This window comes from Plectropomus leopardus, chromosome 3, assembly GCF_008729295.1.
Source record: "Plectropomus leopardus isolate mb chromosome 3, YSFRI_Pleo_2.0, whole genome shotgun sequence".
Taxonomy (NCBI): domain Eukaryota; kingdom Metazoa; phylum Chordata; class Actinopteri; order Perciformes; family Serranidae; genus Plectropomus; species Plectropomus leopardus.
Window position 1 is genome coordinate 22,263,601 of NC_056465.1, and position 21,124 is coordinate 22,284,724.

Here is a 21,124-nt window from a genome sequence, read left to right on the forward strand (position 1 = left end):
AATAATTGCCCAGACTGTTCCAGTGAAGGCTGCAGCTAAACTGTATATGCTGTAACGTTACTTTGATATGATGTGACCATTGAAACGCCACCATCAACACTGGTGCGTCCTTCACACAGACAATAGAGCATAATAAAATATGCCAGGGGAGACTATGGCAAACAAGACTGGGAAAAACAATTAAATTTATGTTTTGTTTTTTTTTTTTCCCCCCAAAATCTACAGATCTTTTTTTCTGCTCTGAGAATAATTGTTGTGCAAAAGAGCGTGCACATGAAACCTGCAACCAAACTATAATTAAATGAGGCTAAATCATGTTATTTATCAGACTGTTTACTTTCATAATTAGTCCAAAAAAAGTGTATTTTCATAGTTTTCCTTTTCTATCAAGCACTAAAATGGTTCCTTATTTTACAATGGGGAGTCCAACATGTTTTAGAACATTGCCTGTACACATGGGACTACTACTAGCACATACATATATTGCAATGTTGATACTGAACAAAAGATTGTTCAGCCATAAAATAAAACTTCAGCAGCAATGGTGTCATAACTTATGTGTCCAGTTGCTGCAACAGATATTCATAATGATATTGCGGCATATGCATAAGTTAAATATTAGAAGTATAGGCTGCATGTGTGAAAACACCAAAGCATCTAAAGTGTGAGTACTGTACATGTACAATATGTGTAGTACTCTTGCTTTCTGTGATGTGCAAGTGTGTAATTTAAAACCAAGATGCCAAAATTACTCAAACAATGTCTCAAGATCCTCCAGTACTTTTAATCTACTTGGCAACTGAATAGATTTTATCATTAAGGGCCATACTGAAAACAGATGAACTTGGGACGTGTCCTGGGTTGGCTCACATTGTCGCAACAATTCAGCCACAGTGTGAAGAAGTTATAGCCGGGCAACTAAGGACACACTAATAGACTTTTTGTTTGAAAATGGTGCTTTTAAGCAAAAAACTTTTTTTTTTTTTAACAAAAAAACATTTTAGCTGTGTTTTAAAAATGTATCTCCATCCATATAAGCACCCCTGAAAAAGCCAGTCACATGACCTGTCATGTACAGTGGACATGCGCATACTGGTTTAAATAAAATGCAGATTGTTTACTCTGCGTTTGGTCACTTTGTAACAGAAAATACTACAAAGATGGAGAAAGGTAAGGAAGAGATATCTTTGTTTGGACCCATGATGAGGCAAACCTATTACTGAAAGTAACATAAGCGGCCAGATTGGGAGATTCGTTAAAAGGCAAATACGGTGACATATTAGCACGGAACCAGCCAGGAGGACTCCCCGTCACTGGAGAAAGCCATCACAATGGAAAAGGAGCGCTGACAAAAGGTGCAAGCCGAGCTACGCTGTTTTGACTTGACCCAATCAGGAAGTGAACATGGGTTTGTGCGTCATCTTTTCCAAAAGTCTCCATTTTTTCCCCATTCAGACTAAAACGTACCCCCAAAGTTTTAAAACTAAAACAGGGTCAGCGGTTTTAGTGTGGATACTATAAACACAGCAAGCGTTTTGCTTAATTAACCCTTTGAAACCTGAATTGACATCATTTTTCATGTGCTATGTTGAGACACCGTTTAGAAATATTTATTTTATTTGGACCCTGAGCGAACTGGTTTGATTTTTTTCGAACATGGAGGAAAAGGGCAATAAGCAACTTGAGAAGAAATGTCCCAGAAATTGCCAGAAATTAGTAGCTTTACACTATATATTTAAAAAAAAAAAAAAAAGCTTGGAAAAAATATCCAGGAACAGAATTTGAATTATTTTAAGCATTTTTTTCCAGATAATTTTCTGGTTTGTTATTTACTTTTAATTTATTTGTTTGTTTTTGTTTTGGGTTTTTTTTGTGCTATTTTTCAGGTAACGTTCTTTTTGTGGATAATTTTTTCTTCAGTTGCCTTCTAACATCTTACTTATGTTTTTATGCTGTCAGCCATGTCTTACGTTTTTAAAGGAAATCAAGCCAATTTGCTCAGGTTTCAAAGGGTTAAAATTGAAAATGAACATGGGATGTAGCCCAAGATAAAAATTAACAATGATGATTTAGATTTTTCTACGCTGCACATCAAGGCTCTGCAGCATAGAAGACTGTGGTTCACGTCTTGTGCTCGCAACTGTTCGATCGTCAGTCTGTCATCTCGCCTATTACGTCTCTGCAGATATCGCTAAGATTAAAAGAATATCGGCAAGGGCGGCTATAAATCAGTACTAGCCGTTTGTTATGAGTGTGACCAAAGGAGCAAATTTTCCAATTTGCAGTCCTTCAGTGTTAAGATGTGTAAATTGGCAGAAATACTGGTGAATTTCAATTTAGCTTGTTGCCATTTTAGCACGTCATCATCTGTCTCTCCTTTACTCCCTGTCCTTGTCAAATATGGAGCAGAATTAGCTCACAGAATAAGCTCGCCATAATTACAGCTCACTGTAATACTCAAATACAGCTTACTTGAGCATGACCAGTGCAACTGAGGTCATACCGATGTAACAGCTATCTCTGACAGAAACTGCCATCTCCACTATTCAGTGAGCACCCACAGCTGCAGCCTTCGTTATAGTGAAGCTACAATTTCAGACAGATTCTTCCCTTATTTTTAGAGTTGTGCTCCCTGCAGAGAATTTAATATGCATCAACTAACAGTAGCTGGCTGGCAGAGAGAAAGTGGATCACAGTGGCAGTTTTAGAAGGTGAGAGTGGGGCCCTCTGTGGCCCGGGGACCAGCCTGCTTCTGCCTTTCACTGTAGCAGAGGGCAGCCGCACGTTAGCTTAGCGTGAAACCAGACCTGTCTAGCATGAAACCAGGTGGCAGCTAACTCGGGACTGTGAGAAGTTTCCTCTCTCTGTCAGCTTAGACGCACGTTGCCCCCGATGAGGTGATCTGCTGATTATAGATTTGTCAACAGCTCAGTTGCTGAACAAACCCCAGGAGAGAGAATATGCGGCCGCGGTGCCAAGTGGACTGCCAGTGGAAAAATGCATTTGTTTGTTAATATAGCTGTGGAAAGTCCTGAGAAGTAAAGCCAGCTTCCCGTGCGCCCACTGCCAAGCTGTGGCTTCTGCAGTGAAAAATGATGCTGAGAAATTGCATGAGAGGCATTTTGATTAACATGTACCAACTTGTACCTCCAAAACAAAGAGAGTTGAGGACCAAAATAACAGTACGTGAGCCAGCAAAAGACCGGGGGGAGGGGGGAAGGGGGGGCAAGTTTGAAAAGTGGGAATTTGAATTAAACCACACAGGAAATATTTTCAATCTTCTGAGGGGACAACGATCCAAGTGATACTACAAGCGGGCATAGGGAACACGTGCATCGTGACTGACCTGTGCTTCCACATTAAAGGACATCAGATAAAGGTGGGGGTGCTTGGGAAGGAAGACGGAGCAGAGAGAGAGGGAGTGTGTGGGTTGGAGCACCTGTTCCTTCATTGCCTCAGCTTCCCATTGAGGAGCATGGCAAGGGGAGCTGGCCTAGCCTATTTATACACAACGCTGGGTCCCGTTACAGCTGTGGCACAGGGCCAGGCCGTGGCAGATTGAAGCGGGTAGAAAAGAGCAACATGCAGGCCCTGCGCTGTCAGATAGCCGGCCAAGAAAAGAGAGGCCTAAATCAGATCACACTGGTGACTTTGGCTCGCCTCCTTCCAACTACCTTCCGGCACTGGCAAAGCAGAGAGGACGGGACGGGAGGGATGGACGCAGAAGGGGAAGGGGAAGGATAGGTACAGACAAGAGGGAGACAAAGAGCTGGAATGTAAACAGAGAGAAAGGTGCCGGGTCGCTGTCACTTGTTTTTAAAAACAATGACTCACTATTTTCGACTTCCACCGAGCTTGGTTCGACCTTGGACTCGAGGCTGCTAAGAGTTAGGATAGGAAAAGAGAGGTGTAGGAGCAAAGTGGAGGAAAAGAGAGCAGAAGAACAAGAGCTGTGTGTGTGTGTGTGCGTGTGGATGGCCCTGTTTGACATCTTCTAGGAGTGACAGGGTACCTGATAGGAACTGATCCCTCGAGTCCAAGTCCACCAACCCAAACACCCAATAGCCACTGTGTGGAAACTCGTAGTTTGACAGTAAAACAAGTCTCATGTCGATCTTAAATTTAGGACTGATGTGAGATAAGGTGGCTGAGACTTTAAAGCTTTCAGCAGCTTTTTTAAAGGAATGGGTACTGAAACTTCCTATACGTCTGCTACTTACCGGACCTAATCATAACACCGATTTTGGTGCCTCATTTCGGTGCCACAGATTATGTAAATAACAAGACAGAGAGCGAGTACAAGTGAGAAAGATATAGTGAGAGAGCTGTGTGTGCGGGTGACAGTGAGACTGCAGCGGCCAAAACAGAGAGCATGAAGTTAGAAGCAGCAGTGCAGAGTGTGTGTGTGTGTGTGTGTGTGTGTGTGTGTGTGTGTGCGTACAGTTAAGCTGTTTGTCAGTGAATAAATGCTGCAGTTCCTCAAGACCTGAGCCAAGCTCCTGTGTCTTTGCTTGTCACCTGCTGATTAAAGTGAAGGCTGTTAGCGCCAAAGTTAGCGAGCTAACTTAGCCTCCCGAGCTCTCTTAAGGTGGACTGTTAAGGCGGACCAGCTGTTCTCGTTGCAGTAAAGGTCTCAGCTGCTCCTAAACACATAATAGAGAAATGTCTGTCTGCTGAGTCTCTCCTGAGTTAGTGAGGAAGTTACAGATCCCAAATCATAATTTATTTATTTATTTCGCTGTTAGTAGTCCTGCAACTTGTTTTAAATTATTGCAGTTGAGTTCATTGTTATGTATGAGGTGAATTTATTAGTGATGCTTTGCATTTATCAATATCTATACTGAATGTTAAAATATACTGTAAACTATTAACTAAACTGTAACAATTTCAATTTTTTCAAGTATCTGTTCAGGCGCCGATACCAATTTAAAAGTAGTGTTTTAGCACCAGTGTCAGAAAAAAACTAAACAATGCCCAACCCTTCTTCTATCCCTCTCAAAAAAAAAAACAAGGGGTTAAAAGAAGAGCTTAAACTCACCAATAATTTCCAAGATAATTCAACACATTTTATCTGGCAATGCTGCAGATTGCTAGCCTGTCTCTGTATCTCCAGCACACTGTTCTGACTCCATACTGAAAACCAGCAAACAAAGGCCAGGAATGTAAAATCCTCAGCCCATATGTAAAGCAGATAAGATGTTCATTGTCTTTGTATCAGAGGTTTTTCCTCAATGCCCAGTTCCTCATTCCATTTCCAGCCCTTACTCCTTTCCTCTGTCTCATATGCTTCTGCAGCACAGCGTAGTGCAATTTAACCTTTTGAAAAGAAAGTCACACGAGAGAATTTAACATGCACATGGTCGATGTAAAGTACATGGAACCTGGCATATTCTCTGTGACAGATAGACACACACAATCACGCAGCCCTATTCAGTCAGTCTGCATTATTCCATGACCGATTGCAACCAACATGTTCCCCGTCTAGAAAATAATTGGACAGCTGGTAATACACAAACCAAAAGGGGGAAAAAAAAAGTCTGAAAAATTCTGGCCACGCCTTACAAAACAGCTAAACCAGGTGGTGCTCCAAACAAATAAAACTGAATGTTGGGGAGGAGGGGGGGCAGCATTCCTGACATAGTCGAAGCATTTGGGAACAGACACAAGACTATGAAACAAGAGCAGGTAATCAAATGCAGGCTGGACTGTGCTGAAGATATAGACAGACAGACAACACACACACACACACACACACACACACACACACACACACTAGGGTGAGTAATACAAAAAACATCTGATGTTCCTTTTCATCTTCCCACGTTAGCGAGTGGAGCGCCGAGCAGCGTCTTGGTGTGGTGAGCCTCGGCCTGAGAGGGAGGCAGCCGGGGATCGCTTCCCCTGCTTGACTTGCAGCCACACGGCACCAGCTGCAGGGCCCGGCCCCACCAGAGCTCCGACCCACAAACCAGATCTCCACACGAGGCTGAACGAGCTACGCCTGCCTGATGGCTCTGCCAAATCGGCTTCTTCAATCCAGTACGGCTTTCTTCCTTGTTCCAAATCGCCCTGTCTGTCTGCTTGAGACCTCTACAATGGCGGCGAAGCTACATTTCCGATTCTAACCTGCTTCCTGTAGTGCTGCGACTTGTGCTTTATCCACTCAGCATTCAGACTGAAACAGAACAATCACGACAAAGAAGGATTCAGACAGGAAAGGGAGAGAACAAGAGCTGTGATGGGACAGCTGCCCGGGCTGTAGCTCAACGTGCTAACTCTTTCTTTTGACACTGAGCAGTTTTTACCTCCAGCTAAAACAGTTTAGGGGTTTAGTCGAGGTATTCCCTGTGTGGTGAATGGACGAGTGAGCTCATCCCAAGCATGGCAAATCCTATTGATTTGACTGGATCGCTGCAAGGCTGCCAACTCCGCACTACAGCTGAATCCAAAATTTGATGCAAACGAAGAAAAACACCCAGAGAGGAGGAAATAATTTGATTCTAACTACCTTGAAATGAGACACCGATTGTTTGTGTGTGCAGATATGAATGTGTGTGCGCATGAGACAGCGAAAGAGAAGAGTGGAGACAAGTTAACAAGCACAGGAGATGGGAAGGCGAGAAAAATGAGGCAGAACTTGAATGATGGAGAAAGCAAAGCGGTGCAGGAGCAGAAAGGGGAGAGGAGTTGACAAACCAAGACGTAAAAGAAGGAGAAGCAGAGGGGAGGCTGGAGAGATGAAGAGCAGAGGGGCCAGGGCAGTTTAATGGCCCGTTTGTCTGCACTGTTAGACCACCGGCTCTCACTGGCTGCTACAGGAAAACCTCACACAACACGCACACACACACAAACATGCAGACACACATCCTGCTTCTCTGTTTCCTTCTTTCCATATCTCTCCCTCCCTCTACCTTTTCCACTGCTCAGACCTGGAGTCACAGCAAAGGGCCTCCTTCCATTCATAATCCAACTGAAATTGAAATGTATTTTTTGTCTGTTACACCACAGATATCTGCACTGTAAATAGCTTATGTTCTGTGAGAAAAATAATCCAATACAGGAGAAATTTGTATTTTTCTGGTTTTAAAATGCCGCCTTCTAGTTTTGCATTAATTTGATGAAATCCATCGTTCGCCAATCTAATGTGATATCAGTCTTTGCAGGAAATCTGTCATCACTCTCTGCCTTGCAGGTGTGTAATGTAACATGGGAATATCACTTTGCCACAGTACTTTATAGTATTTTATAGAACTATCTGCACTTCACTAAAGATTTTATAATTTCGTGTTTTTATAGTTCAACTTTTTTTTGTTGAATTTATTTTTACCTTAACTTAGTACAGTAAATAGACATTTTAAGATGTTTACTCAGGTAATATTCTAATGGGTGACTATAAGTTCTACAAAGTCATTTTCTGGTAAGAAGTCTGTACTTTTACTCAAGTTATGTATCATTAATAATAAAGACGCAAAACACTGTTCACAGGTTATGCATATACTCGTTTAGTCGTTTTGATTATGGACAAATATCTCCTCTTCCTGCTGTTTGTTTTTCCACAAAAACCCTTTGCAGATTCCCAAAGATCACTGCCCTCCTCTGTTGGTTTTTCCGTACAGGATATCCACGGGCATGCTAGGTATGGCATGGATGGAATACTGACGTCATGTTAACGTTCAAAAGGCCCCCCGGCCAACAAATCACCCGCTGTTACCTAGCCTCTGACAGACAAGTCCCTGGAGGGGAGGGCCTGTGGCCACGGCGGTATTGTAAAATGACTTCCATTCATTACGCTGTCATTTAACAGCAAGGCATGATTCAATATGGGCCCCCTTTAACTGTAAGTGAATTAGGAATGCTTGATGCGGGCTCATAAACTAGACGCAAGCTCTTCATCTCCCTGTCCCTTTTCATTCAGTCTTGGCACGAGTCACTCCAGTGTTTTCTACCAGGTGGAGGTCACAGTATCAGCGTTGCCACACTGGGACACTCCTTTCACTCCAGTCCCTCCTCAAGTGTCTGTTTTCCTCACTTTCTTCAAGAGTAGGCCGCCTAATGGCCAGTTAAACATTGTTACAGCAGCAAAAGGCACGTGATCCACACACACACACACACACACACACACACACACACACACACACACACACACACAGACCAAAGCATGTGTCAACAACTATCTAATGACAACGAAAAACGAGGTCTGACCTGAATGCTTTGAAGCTTAATGTTTTGCTATAACTGGTGCTTACGTCTCTACTCAAACACTTTACTGTTACTTTTTCCCAGAACATATACAGGGCTGCTTTTACTCAGCAAGTGTCCATATTTCAGTAAAGAACCAGCCTCACTTTCAAATATTTTCCGTAGAATATTGCTTTTTGTTTTGTCCAGTGTTGTTTCAACTTGCAACTCAATGCATTTACATGACTTTAATCTAGGGCTGCAACAATTACTTTGAGTCTGGAATAATCTGTCCATTATTTGTCAATTAACCAATTGGTTGTTGGCTCTTTAAAATGCTGAAAAAGGTCTGTCAGTGTTTTCCAAAGCCCAAGAGGGCATTCTTAAGTGTTTTGTTTTGTCCACAAGCCAAAGAGCTTCAGTTTACTGTCACAGAGGAGTAAAGAAACCAGTAAATATTCACATTTAAGAAGCTGGAATCATCGATTTTTTACATTTTTTTCTTCAATGCAGTTCCGCGAAATTTGCTTGTCTGAGAATCATTTTTTACGACATGCTCTTGGACTTTGGTCTTTGCTAATATTTCCCCAAACTGTAAAATTACATGAAAATACAGCCATTACAAAAAAAAATAATAAACTGCCAATTTCTACTAAATAAATCAGTGTGTTATTTGTAAAATGGTCAATTGGTCTAGTACATATCTGAGCAAGCTTGATTGATTCGCTCTAAATGTTTCTCAGTTCGAACAAAAACGGAGCTCAAGAGACGTATTCTGGCATGTACGAGGCTATTAGTGGGTTTGTTATTACATGCATCACTGCCAAGGACTAAATGAAAGCCACTGTTCAATAGATAACACTCCTGAAGCGCAGGAAGAGACCAGTTAATAAAAATCAGTAAATGAAAAAAAAAAAAACCTAATAAAAATCATACAAGTATACATTCTGTAATTAACAGATTACAGTTACTGCTTGGCCGGTGGTTTTGTGAGGCACCGTCTCACACATCTGGTTTCATGACTACTGTGGGTGAAATGGCACAGAGGTTGATGGAGCTGTGCATTGGGCCCATGAGGGAATCAAGGAGGAAGGTGTTTTTATACCCTCTTTCTGTTAAGCAGGTGGTTGCAATCTCCCTTTCCATCTGCTGTACTGTTGGTGAGGATGCAGTGAAGACTGTATACCACACCTCGGGAAAGCAGAAGTCGTGCGAAAGTGTCATTGACCATTAACAAAACTGCAGCCCAGTCTCCCAAAAATTATGTTTATTTAAAACTAATTTTAAAGAGTAAATACATGTTTAAAGGGAAATGCAATGCCACAAGGTCTGGAGGCAATCCAAGGTTCTAGTGTCAAAGTCCTGCACTTTGTATGTCCGCAATCCACCGAGAACCTCCCTGCAAATCCAGCTCGGCACATTAATGTAGCTTTTCCTTAACTTAAAGAAAAACAGAGAACAAGCTATAGGGCCACTACCAAGCCTATTCCCTGAGCTGCCTTTGCATTTTTACACAAACCTAAACAGCAGCAGAATCGTGTCACTCCAGTGTGTAATTTTAGACAGAATACTGGCATTGCAGAATTAAATGAGGTGTGACATTTAAAACAACAGTGTTGGCCTGTAGTGTGACATGTAGCATATGCTTCGGCAGTGTTTTATAAACAATAACAATGGCATAACATGGCAATAGCAATAATTTTCTGCCCCTGTTATATTGCGGCTGATCTCGTCCTCTGCTTGGAGAGTAAAAAGCTCCCAAGCCTCATGGTTTTCCCAGCTTGTGGACATATACAGCAATTGTTCTTCTTTGAGTTAACCGCTAACTAAATCTCTCAGCCGGTCCCCTCGTTCTAAGATCATACAGAACAGCAAAGCAGCATAACGGCATGATATTGAACAGGAAACCTTGAAAAGGCAGTGTAAAAGGGGCTACTGTAAATATAAATGCAATTTAGTAATAAACAAATGTAAGTTTTAGGAGACAGGGTTTGACAAGGGAACCACAACTTACATAATGGATCAATTAAAACAATTTTATAACTGTTATTAGTGAACGGGGGGACAGAAGGAGGACTGAACTCGCATCAGTTAGTGACGGACTGAGATTCACTGAGTTACTCCCACATAGTACACACTGATTGTTGAGAGGCTCTGACTTGATTACAGGTGTTGAGACTGAGTTGTTGAACCAATCGGGATAGATTATGGTTTGTTTACAATGGACACCACTCTGTGGGTTGGGGCAGGAATAATCAGCCATGACTGTATTGCTGCAAAAAAAAAAAAAAAAAAAAATCACACAGCAGAACCTCAGCGTAGACTATGTTAAGACAAAAATTCCAAAAATGATTCTCCTACTTTCTGTCAGCAAACATTAAAAATGTATAAATGAGTGAAATGTGAGTTAAATGCAGAGAGGTTAGAAGTGTATTTAGACAAGGGAGGAGGGGGAAGCACTGTACTGCCAGCACAGCTAGTGCTGTCACCATAGTAACCCATCTCAGGCTAGTTTATCGGAACAAAAACAGAGCCCCCCCGACACACACACACACACACACACACACACACACACACACACACACACACACACACACACACTGAACACATACAAGCATGAGTGCTCATAAAAGCACACACAGACGCAGCAAACACAACATAATCAGCATGGTCCATGTGACTGGGTGTTCACAATGTGCAGGTGTACATGTTAAGCATCACTTAGGCCCAGCTGGAGCAAGCAGGCCTAATAAGAGAGGAGAAAGCAAAGAACAAAAAAGGGGAGAGAGAGAGAGAGGTGTCAAATGGATGATGTTCGCACCTTCAGGAGGTTTGAAATAGGAGGCTTTCCCACCACATACAGAGCAGGATTAGCAGGTGTGTGTGTGTGTGTGTGTGTGTGTGTGTGTGTGTGAGGCAGGTCCGCAGGCTGTGCGCATCTGCAGTGTGAAAGAAAAACAAATCAGTGCATGAGAGTGAACCCTCTTACCCCTAACGTAAAAGCAAAGGGAGGGAGGGAGGATGAGGGATGGAGATGGGAGGAGAGGGAGCTCCAGAGTGAAGCGGGAGAGAGACTCACAGCTGAGAGAGAAAAGGCCAGGACACAGGAGGGAAAAGAAGTTGTTGTGGTGCAAATAATGTCTACTGATTCAGTTTTCATATTATACAAATCACAATCCGTTGCATTTTTTCTCACCTAGAATGCACCAGAAACAACTGCTCGGGCAGAGACAGACATAAATCACAATCACACAAGTCGAATGAGGAGAAAATGTAAATGCATAATGTTTAAGTCAAGGCATCTATTTTTGAATTTAAAATGCATGTTTCCTAAATAATCTTTGCCTCTCTCTTAATGTCTTTCCATCTAGTAAAGTAGTAGTATAAAGATTTTATATTATTTTATCTCATTTGAATTTTTTGTAATGTTTTATCCTTTTAAGCACTTGATCACTTTAGGGAATTCCCTGGGTGTAGGATTAATAAAGTCTTACTATAGATTTAAAGCTGGCTGGTTGAGGTTCAAGTCTGATTTATATGATACAGGCAAGTGCATCGGTTTCAGTTTTTCAAATTTGGCCAAAAAAAATAGCTAAAGTTAAACACAAGTTGCTGCAATGCAACAATGCATGAATTGGCTGAACTTCTACGACTGTAATCACAAATGTCAACAGTTGCCTGCGTCTTTAAAACCGTGATGTGTGAATTACTTTGACATTTACAACTAATGTCCATGATTGATTTCTATGTTATTCATCATCTGCAGCCAATACTTCTTTATTTTATGGCTTCAATCTCTCCGTTCCTCTGCTCGATAACAGTTATCAACATTATGACCCTGTATGTGTGTGTGTGTGTGTGTGTGTGTGTGTGTCTGTGGTTGTAATTAACTGCTAAGAGACTCACTGGGCTGTGTGTCAAATAGCCACTTCTCAGTCATATGACAGTCCTCAAAATAAATTTAACCCATCAGGTTCAGTTACAGAGCCACTCTATCCAGCCCAACAAACTCACATACAGGAAACACACACATTCGTGCATCCCAGTGTACTTACACACTCAGGTTTGTGATAGATATACACAGTGGCTGACATTTGCACAAAGTTGTGCAAATACACTGCTGTGCAAACTATTGAAAGCCCTGCAAGCTTTTGCTTTTTGGTAAAGCAAAAAAAATTCAGTTTGATTTATTTTATTCTTTTGTCTCCGATGGAGAAAATATATTATTGGTCAAAGGAAAAGGTTTTATTTTAATTAAGTTCATGAAATTAACAGAATATTATTGTTGTCACCATAAGGGAATTTATAACTTGCACTGAAAAAAAAATCAATAAGTGACATCATTTTTGATACCATAGTAAAACTGGCACTGGGGGCAAAAAAATGTAATATTTTTTAAAAAGATATTTAAAATGAGGCTATACAATAACAACAGTGGCTTTTCTTTTCTTGGCTAGTAGCACAAAAGATCAGAACAACTGTAGTAAAAGTAAGAGAGAGCAAGAAAGCGCAACTGACACCAGTTAATCAATACTGAGAAAAAAATTAGTATTTAAATCCTTTCAAATATTCAGAATCACTATGTACTGATAAAACAGCATTTCTGACAACACTACAGCATGTACTTTTTAGGGCAAAATAAATCCATTTTGTCATGATAATCAATATCAAATACATGTAGTTAATAAACTAATGAAATCAATCTTCATGGCAAACTTGAGCTCTTCATTTTAAGTACATTATAAACATGTAGCCTGTATTTCATCATTTTACTATGAGCAGAATTGTATTGATAGACAAAAGTTGCAGCTTAAATTGCTTGAAAAGACTCCAAGGTTGTCCAAAATTAAGCATGCAGATTTACAAGATTCATGTAGCCTGCGCTCTATCTTGCATCTTTCGACAGTCCTGTTACACTGTAAACAGGAAGCTGTTTCTTCACATTTCCTTGTAAGACACAAACTTGCATACAAACAGTCTTTTCGTCAGTGAGGTCAGAGTCAGAAACATCTAGAGGATCAGTGTCTGACAGAGAGGGGCATGTTGACTGCTGAAAGTGTGACCCTCAAATTATAGGATGGGTTTCTGAAGTGAAACCGCCAGAGCTCAGTGACATATTCCCATGTGACACAAACAATTCAGCCTTCCGGTCTCACACTAAAGAAGATACATCTAGAAATACTGGTTAAAATGTCAAAAGTTTTCAGTTTGAACAATTGTTTACATAAAAAGTCTTCTGCCCGCTGAATTGCCTAAACAATAGAAAAAACACATATCTCTTGCCTTGGGCAGGCGCCGGCCAACTGAGCCTAGAAGCTTTACGTCATCTCTACCGAAGACATTTCCACTGTTTTTGAACAGTTGTTTACTGAGAAAGGGTGAACAACAAACTGCGCAGGGAGTCATTTTCCGCAAAGTTACGTTTTCCTCATTGCAATCAAATCAAAAATTGTTCAATCTCATCAGCTTTTGACCGCATCCTGGCCATTTTGCATGGTCAAAAACCCAATATAAGGACCAAAAAAGTTCATTTTCAAATGAACCCCTACCGGACATAGACATGGCCTCAGACAGTGTCTGGTTCAGCCGGCAAAGGCCCCAAAAAGATCCCATTGCTGATCCCCGCATTACAGGGCCAGCTCAACTTGGATTTTACTGTGTGAAGTCACCAACAGTTAAAATAGGGCAGATCCAAACAGCAACAAGGACTATCAAATCAGATTGTTGCAGCATGGCGTAACGGCGCTCCGTGTGTTTGTCTGTGTGTGTGTGAGTGTGTGTGTGTGTGTGTGTGTGATTCCCGCACCCCATCCATCCCCTCCCATCTCAACCACATTTCTGTGCAGTGAGCGGAGGTTTACATAAACAGCCACAGTTCTCTATCTAGGAATGGGACTCAGAGAAGACGGCATCAGCTAAGCTCCGTATCAGAAAACCAGCCCAGGACTAATGCACATATTTCAGCCTCACATGATACTGTTGTTGGATATGAAGAACTCATTTGATCACTGTGGTCTCAACTCAAATGCACAGAGTAACTTGAATCAACTCATTTTCACATTGATTTTTAGATTCAGCAATGACAAAGTTTTTAGAACATGAATGACAGTAGAGTGACTTTTCTCCATACAGTAGCAACGGACACTGAGGCTTATGGGCTGTGTAGTATTAATATAGACACTCAATACACCAAAGCAACAAAAACAAGTTTTTTCTTATTTTAAAAAACTACACTGAACTACATACGCTTATCTTACCTCAATGAATGAACTTATTTGTAGACTAAAATCAAATTCAGAGCTCACAAATAAGGATGGCCTCGTTGCCCGGGGCATGTAAAATGCCACGTTGGGCTAGTACATCTAGCAGCTCATTTGCCCTCAAACGGAATTTAACACATTGTTTTTACAGAGCTGATGATAACAGTAGCTAAAGAGTGAGCCATCTCTCCTCCTTCTCATCTCTGTTGAGAGTTGCACATACACAGTACCAATCAGACACTCAAGAAAATGGCTGCAGGTAAAGACTACGTTTCTAAAATAAAGCACAAGCAAGCATTTTAATTATCCTGGAAACAGGAATTTAGTTGGGTGGCATAAGAGGATGTGAGCAAAACTCCAACTATGTTTTGCACAATTTGCCCACAAGTTTGAGAGCAAGGCGGATAAAAGGCACGACAAGTTTCCAAAAACAACACTGCTGGAGTGAGCCCGACCACTATATCCGTCTGACAGTTTTATTGGCTGATATTGGCTCATTACAGATATATCTGTATCTGCTAATGTTGTACGATATAACGTTTATTTTCAACAGAACATAATGCAGGAAAAGATGATGATGAAAAAGATCAAATTCTCAATTAAGTTCACTGTTTCAGTGCACTGATGTCCTTTTGGACAATAAAGTTTATTGTTAAACTGTAAAACATCCTGCCTTCAGTGCACATCTTTGTCACAATTATCTGATAATTATACCTGAGGGATGACTGCATTGCATAATTGCATATATGTATATATCAATATCAGATTTTTTTACTCCCCAGTACCTGTAGTATTGGACAGGCTCTAATAACAACACCCAACAGAACCTCGCTTGCATGGTAGCTAAGTACCACAACGCCTCTGTTTTTTTTTGTTACTTCATAATCCACTAACAAATAAAGCTTTGTATTTGCATTGGGGCAAGTTAAAATTGCCTTTGGGCATGTACATTTCTTACCCAGTTTTCTGGAAAAAAAACAATAACATATAATCCTGAAATAAGAGATAATATTTGTCTAAAAGAACTGATTAAAAGTTATCAAAAACAGGCATAATAGTCAAACTTTCAGCATGCCAACACATTATGCCTGACAGATAGACTTCACATCGCGATCGTGCTCTTTTAACCCCTCGCAGAGATTGCGGACACTGCGATTCAAAATTAGCCCCTACTTTCCGAAGAATTAATTCAAATAATCCTTTCAGCCTTTTCCAAGGATTATAAAATGAAAACACTGTTAGCGTCATACTGAAGCATCTGTCGAAAACAGACAAAACTGAACACGCGAGCAAACACACTATAGGAATGTATTTGCTTGTCTGCTGCTAAAACTGTGAATTGTGGAGTCAAAAGGTCAGGTTGTGTTTTTCATCCTCCGCTTGTGTTGCTCTTGGAAAAGACTGCCAGGAACACACACACACACACCACAAATTAAAAAAAAAATGCTTTGGCAAGTCAGGAGTAGTTGTAAGGGATACTTGGAAAGATAAGAGCAGAGGAGGAAGCACTTAGGAAAAGCACCCCAACAGTTAATTTCCTTTAGCAGTGCATATTGCCTTCCTGGCCAACACTCAAAACACAGTTGCACAGCTGGTGGAGTCCTCAGTTCATGAACCCCATTGTCTGCAGGCTCTGTGAACATGGACGACCCGAACCTACAATGACAGTCTGCGGCCAGCGGTACAGCTGTATTGTGAAAGCGGCGACTCTGCATGTAAACGTACAGTTAAGTCTGCTCTAATTGCAACTGTAGAAGAACAATATGCAACAGTCAACAACAAAAATCCTAAACTTCGAGCTCATTTTGAATGTACTGTGTGTTTGAAATGGTGAGGAAAAAATGCTAATATGAATTCAATGCCATGTTTACAGCTTTGTATCACCAACAGGTGTATTAATACCTTGATTCTGCTTAAGCCTAGTAAGTTGTGTTACCAAGTGTTACATATTGTAAACCCTCACCATCGCACGTAAATATTATTAAGCTTCACATCATTATCCGTCATTAAGATTATTGTGGAAGGAAAATCAAATTATTAACATCATTCGGGGATTATCTAACAAATTTTGCGATGATAAAATAAACAGTAATCAATTAACCCTTTTGGGATTTTTCAAGCAAAAAGTACTTTTGATGGTTTCAGCTTTGCAAATGTGATTTTCTTATCTCCTCTGTTACATTACATTGACTTATTTAATATCTTTGGGGTTTTGGACAGTAGATCGGACAAAACAAACATGGTCTAGAGAAAACTGTTGCCATTACGTACAGTACTTTGTCTTCCAAAAAGCTCTGACAAGTTAACTGTAAAATGTATCAGTCAGTACATGTCTTCGTCCTAATTCTTCTTAAAAAAAAAACAATATTTAGGGCTCCAACTTGTGATTAATTTCATTTTCAAATAATCTACCTGTTTTTTCACAATGATTTATCATCATTTAGTCTACAAAATGTTTTTTAAAAAAAAGAAAAAGAAATGTAAAAAGAAATGCTCATCACAACTTCCCATTGCCCAAAGCAAAATCTTCAAATGGCTTCTGTTGTCCAACCAACCGTCTCCAACCCCAAAGACTCTTCATTTACTGTCATAAATGATAAAGAAAAGCACCAAATTCTCACATTTACAAAGCCAACATTTGTTTGACATTTTGCTTGAAAAAAATAGACAATAAGATTATGAAAATGGTTGGCGATTCATTTTCTGCGGCTTTAATATAGGGGAATGACAAAAATGTCCAGTGTTGAGCTGGAAAATAAAAACTTCACTGTGAATTAAACTGAATTAAAATAAACTTGAATGAGAAATTCTTTAATCCGTCTCTTTTTCTTCTCAGTTCGCTGGCTATTGTATCAGCACGATAAAGCCATTTTAGGTCTCCTGACGTAAAGTTATGGATTCAATAGAGGAACGGTCACTCTGCTTTACAATGCCACATTCTTCACCTTCACCTCAGTCATTGTTTTTTATGTGTCACACACCTTTTCATACATTAACGCTGGCTAATTTCATAACAACACGCATCAAGCAATTTGTCCATTTGATGACTTAGATGTGTGGTGGGTCAAAGGGGCCACTCAGGGCACAGGGGCTAGTGCTAACAGGCAGTCCACTCTTGAGCCTGCCGCTGTGGTACACACTGTTCTCATGCATGACCACCTCCTCCGGACACACAAACACACACACAGATACATAAAAAAACATACATTTCCCGGAAGTGGGCAGGTCAGGAGCTGAGAGATGAGATCCTGCAGACAGCACAGAGTGGCTGGGGAGCATACTGATATACAAACAACACACACACACACACACACACACACACACACACACACACAGAGACACATGCACAGGCACCTACATGGTGGGCCACTTCAAACACATTCCACAGCATGCACAGCATTGTCGGAAAATGCCACTGTGCACTCCAGTGAAGAGTGCCTCAGTATCCAAATGGGCTACAGACAAAATCACACACAAATGGGGGGCATCTCTAGTCTTATTAATTTTACAAATCTACTTGCTTAACCTCCAGCAAAGTTGAGAAACTATTCAACCTTAGTTCCTTAATAAATGAGACTATTTTTGATACTTAATTCAGATAATCAGGTTGATTTTTTTAGACTTAGCAGTCTGTGTGACACACTTAGTTTCAGCGGCATACGGACTATGGAAAGCATACATAACAACACATGCATACGCACATGCAGCACACTACCCCTTTCCAACAGAGCTGTGCTCACAAGCCTGAGAGGAACAAGAAGGGGGCAAGGCTCCCAGTTGCACAACTTGTTTTTCGCGAGTTAGACCAGGAGACAGCTCAGCGGTTACTTCAGAAAACCACTGATAACTATGACAAACAGACCAATCAGAATCATCGAAAAATGCTTCAGAGAGCGCATTCAGCGGATCACAACTGCAGCGTGTTTTATATTCATACTGCTTCCTCTTTCCCATGACTGAGGTGGAGATGTCAGGCAGCGTGTAGATTCAGAATTAAAGTATTCTAAGTATTTTGGTTGTTGCAAACCCCCTACCACCACCACCACCTCACCCCCCAGGCTTAAACATCTCAGGAGTGCCAAATATGGTCACTTCCCAGAGAATTGAGTAAATCAGGAACCTGAAGCAGCCAATGACATGGACCCCACTCCCCGAGAGAGAGAATGAAAGAAGAAAGAGGAGGAAGGAGGGGTACCAGCAGCCCTGTCTCATAAGACTCCCTTTCAGGGGCCTCTATTCTGTCTGCATACATGACCTGTGTAAAGTAGCCAGAACATTTCCTTTGAACCTGGCCACTGGGAGCCATTTTTAAGTAATGCATCTCAAAGTTTGAAGAGCCACAACGTCACTGAATTAAGTCAACTCTATTTTATTAATGATTCAATTAAGGTGTGTTGCTTTCCGATTTTTAACTGGTGTAATGGCTCACTTCCATCCACATGCACAAGGTTCATGCGCTGAAATGTTGTGTGCTTGTGCAACGCATCATCTAAAAACAATGAACGCAAATCTCAAAAGTACAAATGTAGGCCAAAGGTTAAACCACCAATAAACATGTAAAACGTGCAAAAATTAATTCCAGTGGACTTATATCGCAGCTATTTTTTATCTACAATGAATATGTTCTCCATTGAGACATTCACTCATTCATTCAAACTGAGATAACACTGGTAAATTACCGCATGGTCAAATGTATTATCCACTTTACAACAAGGTCAGCTTTTCTTCTCTTGTTCGGTTCTCTCACACTGTCAATTCAACCTTTTAACAATATCTCAGAGTTTACCCTGAATGTACACTTCAGTCAATTATACAACTGTAACATGAATATATGACACAAGTCTGTGTATTTCTATTACTTGGGTCAATCTGATATGTCTTACTTGAGCGTTTTACATCACAATAGAAAACCTTCACACTAAGATTGTGGTTAAACTTTAATGCCAGTAAAATGATGAGCTGGTTTTAAGAGTCTTTTAGCTGTTGTGAATTGCAAAAAACAAATAAAAATCCCTTAGATGTGCATATACTTAGCCAATAAGGTGATTATTTTCCTCCATTATATGACTGCTTTAATGCAACCAGTATTGTGTTGTAATGTAATGAAGTAGTAATAATACTACATTATAGCACTTAAGTGTTTTTGGGAGCGTCTGTTCTTAACTTGAGTTTTTATATTTCTGTCAACTTTCAACTTTGCTTCACTACTAATCCTAAGTAAATGTATACATCAAAATAGGGAAGGGGCTGAGAAAGAGAGGAGGGGACAGACGGACAAATGAAGGAATGGGGGAAGGAAATCCATTAATTTGTAGAACAACTGAAAAAAACACCTTGTTTCTCTTCAAGTGTAATGACCGCTCAGTTTTTAAGGTGATATCTACGAAGAGAATAACTCAACATCTAACAATTCTGACTGCTAACGTTTTTTTTAAACCAAGGGCATTTACTTTTACTACACATTTCAATACTTAGTTATATTAATTATAAGCACTTTTGACACTTAAGTACGGTCAATAGACACTCCAACACGTTACTTAGGTGATATTCTAATAGGTGACTTTAACTTCTACCAAAGTCAATTTCTGGAAAGATATCTGTGCACTACTCGGGTATTACTTTCAGATATTTCATTCATTACTGAACGCAATAGCAACCAACAATGATAACACACACTGGAAAAGAGAAAAAAAAAGATTAAAAATTATTTCTCAGACTGATATTATTATTAAGGCGATGTCATTAGGCGGTTTACAGCGGGATCATTATCTCCACATCTCTCTCTGTCAAAGCATCGCGGCACTGTTTATAACACTCCCTGACATATTATTACAATCAAACCCCTAATTCATTGATCAGAAAAGAGACATGCAGAAAAGACATCCTCCGTTAAGGAAGATGCCCATACTTTGGTGCGATCTACTAAAGAGCAATGTAGGCTAATCCACCACCTATAAAGAGACTTCTTAGCGTCGGCGGCTAATTTGTTTACGTTCAGGCTGCAGCAGCGCCGTGTGTGTGTGTGTGTGTGTGTGTGTGTGTGTTGTTTTTAGTGCGCGTCTGTCGCCATGAGAGGCCTAGCTGCGCACACAGGGCCAATCCTGCTACTCCCAGTTTAGACTCGCTGCAGCAGACCACACTCGTCCAGTTACAGCGACTAATCCGGCCCTGGGGCTGGCGCATCCAACACAGGCCGCTAAAATGTGTACCTTTAAGAGACGTCGCGAGGGGGCGGGGATATTACTCAAATTTACGCAGGAATATCAATTATTAGCGCGCAGCTACACATACGCAACAACCAAAATTACTAGCCCCTTAATTACACGCTGTATGAAACTTCACGCATGCGCTAGAATGAAGGCGAGAGTCTCGTGACAAAAATTACCCTCCTAATTGATAAAATAAAGACAATAAAACAATCGTGTTTTTTTCTTGGCTCCATTAGCTCGAAGAAATGTCCCTTAGGGCATTAAAACCGTGTTATTCATAAGACAAACTTACTTTAAAAATATATATATATATATATATTTAAAACAATAATATTACCATCATGTTTGGTATGTTTAAGCTGTTTTATCGTACTTTCTAGTAGTTTCCATTCTTATAATGATACGATAATATCACACAAATATTAACTTAATATCCAGTGTATTGTAGTATTTCATTATAGTAAACAAATCAATTCA

At 40.5% G+C, this 21,124-nt stretch overlaps 1 protein-coding gene across 1 annotated transcript in view; it reads right to left on the reverse strand.

Moving 5' to 3' along the window:
* The window catches only part of insrb (insulin receptor b), a 103,751-nt gene that overhangs the window by 80,960 nt on the left and 1,667 nt on the right, over window positions 1–21,124 (reverse strand). The gene's annotated exons all lie outside the window — the stretch shown is intronic.